This window comes from Mirounga angustirostris, unplaced genomic scaffold (genome assembly GCF_029215605.1).
Source record: "Mirounga angustirostris isolate CCGP_5_RB_7025 unplaced genomic scaffold, mMirAng1.0.hap1 SCAF_14, whole genome shotgun sequence".
In the NCBI taxonomy this organism is placed as follows: Eukaryota; Metazoa; Chordata; class Mammalia; order Carnivora; family Phocidae; genus Mirounga; species Mirounga angustirostris.
Genome location: NW_026991722.1, coordinates 16,863,478 through 16,870,862, shown reverse-complemented (window position 1 = coordinate 16,870,862; position 7,385 = coordinate 16,863,478). Strand labels below are relative to the sequence as shown.

At 47.2% G+C, this 7,385-nt stretch overlaps 1 long non-coding RNA gene across 1 annotated transcript; it reads right to left on the bottom strand.

Moving 5' to 3' along the window:
- Window positions 1-337: 337 nt before the first annotated feature.
- On the bottom strand, window positions 338-6,171 carry LOC123852321 (uncharacterized). Its single transcript, XR_006792864.2, has 4 exons — window positions 5,864-6,171; window positions 2,687-2,799; window positions 1,192-1,423; window positions 338-1,027 (listed from the first exon to the last, which is right to left on the bottom strand). It is a non-coding gene; the product is annotated as an uncharacterized LOC123852321 (long non-coding RNA).
- Window positions 6,172-7,385: the final 1,214 nt, after the last annotated feature.

Here is a 7,385-nt window from a genome sequence, read left to right as displayed (position 1 = left end):
CGGATCCAGGGACCTAGTTACACAAATTACGGCTCTCCCTTCCAATGGAACGCATGGGGGCTGGAAGCGGGCCACTGAGCAGTCTCATGGGGTGTAAACATAACGTCCCCCCAAAATCACTGCTTGCAGCTGGCCTGTATATCATCTCCCTTTACTTTCCCTTAAGGCCAGCTTGAGCAGATTTTGCAAATTTCCGTTACGGAAATATGTTCAGTCCTCTGTAAAACTCCAACCCCTCTAATAACTCACAACATTCTATTACTGAGCCAAGGAGAGTAAAGAGTCTCTCTGTGCACTGATATAAAGTGATCTCAAAGATACACTGTGAAATAAAAAAGCAAGGTTCAGAAGAGTAGGTATTATGGCCCCGGTGGTTATATATACACATACATGTGTCTGCGGTCATAGTCTATACAAGAAATGACTAACAGTGGTTGTCTCGGGGACGGGCTGTGGGGGTCCCACTTTCACTGAAGGCCTCTCCGAATGGTTCAAAGCGGGCGCCCAGTTAGAGGTAAGCAGCTCCCCTAAGCTGGGAAAGTAGAGAGAAAGCCAAACTAAATGGGCCTTTACATCCATTTAGCAAAAGTAAGCAAGGAGATGGTCATCACCAACTCGGGGGATAGCAGAGAAAGGGGGCGCCGGAGCCCGCCTCGGAAACCCAGTGTTCAGATACCAAGTCGGGAGCCGTGCAGCACCCGCCTCTAGAGGACAGGTTACGATGAAAGGTGCTAGCGAGTTAACATCCTCAAATCCAGAGGAGAAGAAGCGCCGATGGAGGAGGGCAGAAGCGGAGAAACACTGGTATCTAGAACTTCGGGCACAGAGTCCACTGTCACGTTCACGTACCAATCCTTGGCCGTATATGCCGCCTCATTGCAACATCGCAGCCTCTTTGTGGGGGCGGACACCCGGGGCAGGGAGGGCCGGACTTATGTTATGGAGCTGGTGCGTGGCAGAGTGGGGGGCTGCACTCCGTTTCTTTTCTAATTCTATCTTCCACACACAGTCGTGGACGTCGCGTGCCCTGCGGGGAACTGTGAGCCACTGGATGCCACGTGAATACGGAGCAGCCCCCACCACGTGCCCTCTCTGCACCTAGCCTCCCACCAACTGCTGCATGCTGCCTTTTAGAATTCCAGTTTTGAGCCATGTTGATATATCAACTCCAACAAGTGTCAGAAATCTTACCAGATTTGCTCTCTGATCCTTTTCCATTCTGTTTTATTGCTGGAACTATGATCAATTAGCCCATTTTGAAGTGCTAATGGATGACTGGGTCATACTCTCCGCCAACATACTGGAACTTAACCAGGAGCCTTTGGAGGACGAAGACTTAGCTGATTTGTCTCTACGACTCCCCAAACCCCAGGCACCCCTCGTCCTTCTCATGGCAACCTCCGTGAGCAACATCCCAGGTGTCCTGCCAGACAAGTAAAGACATAGCTTACTCTTTTCCCTGTTTTTACTGGAATGGAAGTAGGTTATACACACAGCTGAGTATTCTGGGTTTTTTACTTAATAAAACTTTGAGAGTATTCTAAGAGTTTGGGGTTTGTTTGTTTGTTTGTTTGTTTGTTTTTAAATAGGCTCCACACCCAGTGTGGAGCCCAAACCCAGGGCCCAAACCCATGGCCCTGAGATCAAGACCTGAGTCAAGATCAAGAGTCAGATGCTTGGGCGCCTGGGTGGCTCAGATGGTTAAGCGTCTGCCTTCGGCTCGAGTCATGATCTCAGGGTCCTGGGATCGAGTCCCGCATCGGGTTCCCTGCTCAGTGCAGAGCCTGCTTCTCCCTCTCCCTCTGCCACTCCCTCTGCTTGTGCTCTTCTACTCTCTGTCAAATAAATAAATAAAATCTTAAAAAAAAAAAAAAAAGTCGGATGCTTAACTGACTGAGCCACCCAGGCACCCCGTGAGCTAAGAGTTTTTAAAGAACAACAGATCTTTGATGGGACGCCTGGGTGGCTCAGTCCTTAAGCATCTGCCTTTGGCTCAGGTCATGATCCCAGGGTCCTGGGGTCAAGCCCCGCATCGGGCTCCCTGCTGGGCCGGGAAGCCTTCTCCCTCTCCCACCGCCCCCCACTTGTGTTCCCCCTCTTCCTGTCTCTTTCTCTGTCAAATAAATAAAATCTTTTTAAAAAAACAAAAACAGTGGATTTTTGAGATTGATTCATAGGTTTGTTTAAAAAAAAAAAAAAAGAAAACCCAACACATTTCACATTATTTTAATGGCTCCAGAATATTTCTATGAATATACCTTATGTTATTTGACCAGTGCCTTTCTAATAGGTATTTGGTATGTTTTTAATCTTTTGCTATATGAGCAGTACTGCAATTTTGCACATATCTGTAGGAGAAATCCCTAAAAGTGGAATTGTGTGTCAAAAGATATGGTCATTTGTAATTCTGATAATTTGCTTTGCAGTCTGTACCGATCTATATGCTCATCAGCAGTAGATGAGGGTGCCCGTTCCCATACCCTTGCCAACACTGTGGAGAGCTTGTAGACTTCTACAGTGGACAAGAGGCAAGAGGGTCACCAGCGTGGGATGGTTAGGCTCCGTGTGGTGTCCCGTGGCAGCTTCTGGTGCTTGAAGAGAAGCTTACAGGCACTGGGGGTTGCCCAGGAGAAGAAACCTGGCTGCCACAAGAGACATTAGAAGCCGTGAAACCAGTTCTACCCACCTCTCAGTCCTGTCAGGGCAAAGACAACAGAAAGGCTCCGTGGCCCCCAGTCACGTTGAGGTTGGTGCCAAGATACATGTTTGCGTCGTGTTGAGGGGAAGTAAAATCCAGGCCTGTGAAGGAATCGCAAGTGCTCAGAGGTGATTGCCCAGGTTTGCTGATCTCCATGCATAGGTAGCTTCTTGACTGTCTAGCATACAGCGCATGAGGGGCCAGGAATAGTTAGTTCTCTCTCTACCAGCAGGGGTCTGGTTTCTCCAAAGGGATTTCGAGGTCTGAGAGGAGGCTTCCGTCTTTGCCTTCCCCTCCCCTCACTACAAATCTGCAAAGGGGGCGAATGAACTGAAGCCCCAGTAATGGCCTCTAACCCCTGTCTTCTGGTGTTCTGGTCAGTAAAGACAGGCTTCTCTTTAGCTTTCTAAAGACAAGCCTGGCTGCTACCCTCGTTCAGTGTCAGGCGATTTGCTGGCCATGTTCACTCTACTTTTCGGGACTTAGATACCAGTGTGAAATGTCAGGTGGGGAAACTGACCCCTTCCCTTCATGATGCTCTTTGTCTCTCCTGAGGGACCGGCAGAGACATGGCCCGTCTTCCCGGCGGGGAATGACCCAGTGACGGACCAGTGTCTGTAAACAGCTAAGGGATCCTGATCTTCTCTGACAAATCCTCCCTGCCCAACCTGGCTAGACATACGCAGCCATCCATGTGACCGACATTCCTGGGAGGAGAAGGGAAGCAAAGGAAGTAAGGAGCAGAGGATGGGAAACTAAATATACTGGACCCGGAGTAACTGAATCAGAAAGCCCCAATATCAGAGCTTCAAGGGGATTATGTCAACCCGTCTCTGAGGGAGTGCTCCCACTGAGGAAAACGGAGGCTAGGCAGGTGGAGCAACTCGTCCCAAAGCAAAGTCCCCACCATCCGGAGCTGATCTCCATCTGATCTGGGATGCTTAAATAGGGAGGTTTATGGATTTCATAGACTTTGACCTTTCTGCCTTACAGTGAATGACTGAAACATTCTCCTTCACTTTGAAGTTTGCTATGACACCAACCCAGTGGATGAATACAGGCACAGAAGGTTTCTGGAAGGTCTGGATGCATTTCTCATTTCCCAATCAAGCCAAGCTTGGTGGCACTCGGTGGAGCCTCCCTTGGGTGTTCCCTTGGCAGATAGGTCCCCAATGGGAGTTTTGTGAGTACCTTCCAACATGATAACCATTAACAACAAAATATTCTTAAGTCCTATTAATTAAGAAGAATACCCTTCAGGATGATTTCAATTTTTTTTTAAAGGGTGTTGATAGTCTAAGTAAGAAAGCCCATACCATGTATTACCCACGAGCTCTGCATGATGCTTCACCTCCTCATGCTTCTCTCACCAGCCAGCTAGGTTCCAAATTCTTTTTCATTTAAAAAACTATTTTGGCTTCTGTTTCTATTATTGGTAATTTTATCACTGAGCTTTCCCTGCTGTGCAGGTCAGGCTCAAATTCCAACAGTTGGCTAATAGGCACCAAACAGTGGTGCCATTCCAGACCCCAGAAGCAACTCTGACATCCTAATAACATTACAGAGGCAGTTATCAGACAGAGATCTTTAAATATATGAAAACAGAGTCCATCACATAGGCACAGCCTATAAATCAATGTTGGACACTAAATGGTTAATATGTTGATGATATTGGTTATTAATATATATACTCTGAATAATACCTCATGATTTTAGCAAAGGTTATAATTTGTCTTCCAATCGAGCTATTTAAATGGCTTTCTTCAGTCCACCAAAATACTTCCTGAAATCCCACCAGCAGAAATCGAGTTCTTTGTGTGAATGTTCACCCATTTTGGGGCTCCTCTTTCAACACGCACATCCCTGAGGAAGGCGTGGCAGGCATCTTGGCCCCGAGTCCTAAAACTCAACCTACTCTCCACCCATACTTCTTATGTTCTACCTAACACCAGCTTTCCTCCAGTGTTCCAGTCACTAACCACCTGTTGACTGGCCTCAATCTCCCACCACAGGGTACATTTTTTGAGGACAGGGACTATGTCTGTTTCATTCATTAGTATCTCCAGGGCTCAGAATGGTGCCTTGCACACGAGAAGCATGCAATAACTATTTACTGAGTGAATAATGCATCCACCTACTGATCCTTTTCCCTAGACTAGTAAATATAAGGACCCCTTTAAAAAAAAAATCCACAGAACCCCCCCACACACATAATAACAGGTTGGACTTTTAAGATCTATTGGTTAAGAAAATGCATCATGACCTAAGTTATGTTGAATTCAGTAGAACATTAAAATAAATTTCTAGTTCACCAATCACAACAGCACCCACATGTATTCAGAGGCTTGGACTTTGAGACTTTCGCTGCCTCTCATGTCTGCAGCCTAGAGGGGAGGAGGTACTGAAGGCAGAAGAGAACTTTCCAAAGCTGGGGCATCGGGTCTCACAGTTTTGCCAGGAGAAGGTCCTGTCCCTAAGGCTTGGTGAAAAGTAAGAAAGAGGCTGAAAAGGTGGTTAACAATGTAGTCAATATCTGCAAAAGAAATTCATGCCCCAGAACACAACAGTTCTTATTCTAGTGGCTGGTCACCATTACAGTCTAATGCCGACGTGGAAATAATCAGCGTCTCTGTGTATCCCGACTCCTGGGAGCAGAGGAGGGCCAGGAGCACAGATGGGAATGTGGGCTGCAGACCGACGTCTCAAAGAGTCTGCAGCTCCCACGACTGGTCTTCAGATCTGTGGATCTTTGTCATCTCTGTTCACTTTTGGTGCCCATCCCCACAAGCACATTGCAAGGCAGCTCGGAGTGGAAGATGCGCTAGCTGGTGCAGGTGTCTTGAGGCAGAGATCACAAGAGATACCCAGAAACTTCTATCCAACTCTGGCACCAGCTCTGCTGGCCCCACCGTGGGCATCTCATCCCTCAAGTGGGCTTCGCCAGAGCCTCCAAACTTCCTCTCTTTTCCTTCCCCGTACCCCTCTTCTCCCTGCCCACTAAGTGATCCCGTCTAGATAAAATTAACACCCTTCAAGAGCTTTCCAGTGCTTAAAACAAAACGAAACAAAAAAGCAAAACAACAGAACAAAAGCTTCCCAGTGCTGCTGGGATAAAGATGAAACCCACCTTTGCCCCCAAGTCCCACAGGATAGCACCCTGCCTACCTTGTGTCCTCAGTGTGCGCCTTTTCCCACGGTTTCGGTCCAACCACATGGGCTCCCCTTCTGGCCCCTGCCTCAGGCATTCACACGTGCTGTTCCCTGTACCTGGTATCTTTCCAGCCCCCGCTGCTATCTAGACAATTCCTATGCCTCCTTCAGCGCTCAGGCCAAACATGGCTTCCTGGAGGAAACTTGTCGTGACCCCACTGCTAGGTCAGGCCCCCCGGGATCTCCCCCCCGACACCCCTGCCACAAGCAAACACTCGGAGCCGTCTGCCTCCCTTTGGGATGGAGTTAAAGCTCCCCTAACTCCCACTCTGACTGGCCCCCGGACTGCTGAGTGTCAAGGCCCTCTGCTTCCCATTGGAGGTCACTTCTGCCAGTGCCGTGACCTCTACCAGCAAGCCGCCGGCCTTCGTCTGTGCAGAAATCCTAGTCCTTTGATGTCTCACTGCATCTGTCCTCAGCTTTTGGACGAAGAGACCACGTCTTCCCTCATCCGTTGCCAGGTTCAGAGGCCTTGGAGCTCTGCTTCTGATCTTCCAAGAAATTAAAGAACAGCCAGGTAAAGCCCAAAATGCAAAAGCTCCCTACCCCACCTCCCAACCCCTAGCCCACTCCCCCCAGGCCCACCGTCAATTATGTTCTTTGTATCTTTCAGGAAAGAAAAGAAAAAGTAAACTATTCCCACCAAATAAATACATATAACAAACACACATAAGTATTTATTCAGATCCTTTTTATGTATACCAAATGTGTTCTGATGTATTTTGGACTTGGGAGGCATGGCATTAGTAGCCATCCCTACCCCAATTCCCAGTCTTTGTCTGTTTTTGTTTAAATGTCTGCACGCCATTGCAGGATACAGCTCTCTGATTACAGTGACTGTCGGAGGAGATCACAGCAACACAAACGTGGGAAAATTCAGTATGTCTACAGCTCTGGCATCATGGGACTTTTCCCCATGAGTTTTAGATTGTAATGTTTGGAGGTTTGCAGTTCATAAAAAAAAAAAAAAACCTTTCATGTAAACCAGCCCACTGCTATTTATTATGTAGCAATACTGACGAGAGTCATAATATTGTTCCCTATTTTTTATGTAGGAAAATAGAGTCTCCAGGAGATGGAGGTAACACAGTTAGGAAGGGCTAGGCTGGGTTACTATTCTCTGCCTTAGGATTCTGAGTCTACTGGTCCTTCCCCAGTTCTCCCTGTCCGCCTGGTTGATAGTACCTTTCACGGAATGGAAGAGCTAAGGTTAAATGCAACTCTTTTATTAAAATAATCATGTGCTCAAGGAACAAAGTAACTCTAAGGAAGCTGACCTTCAACTTCCAAAAGGAGCTGAGCCAGGTCAGCACAGGATCCTGCAGACTCCCAGAATACATTCAAATAAGGTTGCCATGTAAAATATAGCATATCTAGTTAAATTTGCATTTCAGATAAACAATAAATAATTTCTAGTATATGCCCCAAATACTGCATGGGACATATGTATACTAAACATTTGTTTATCTGAAATTAA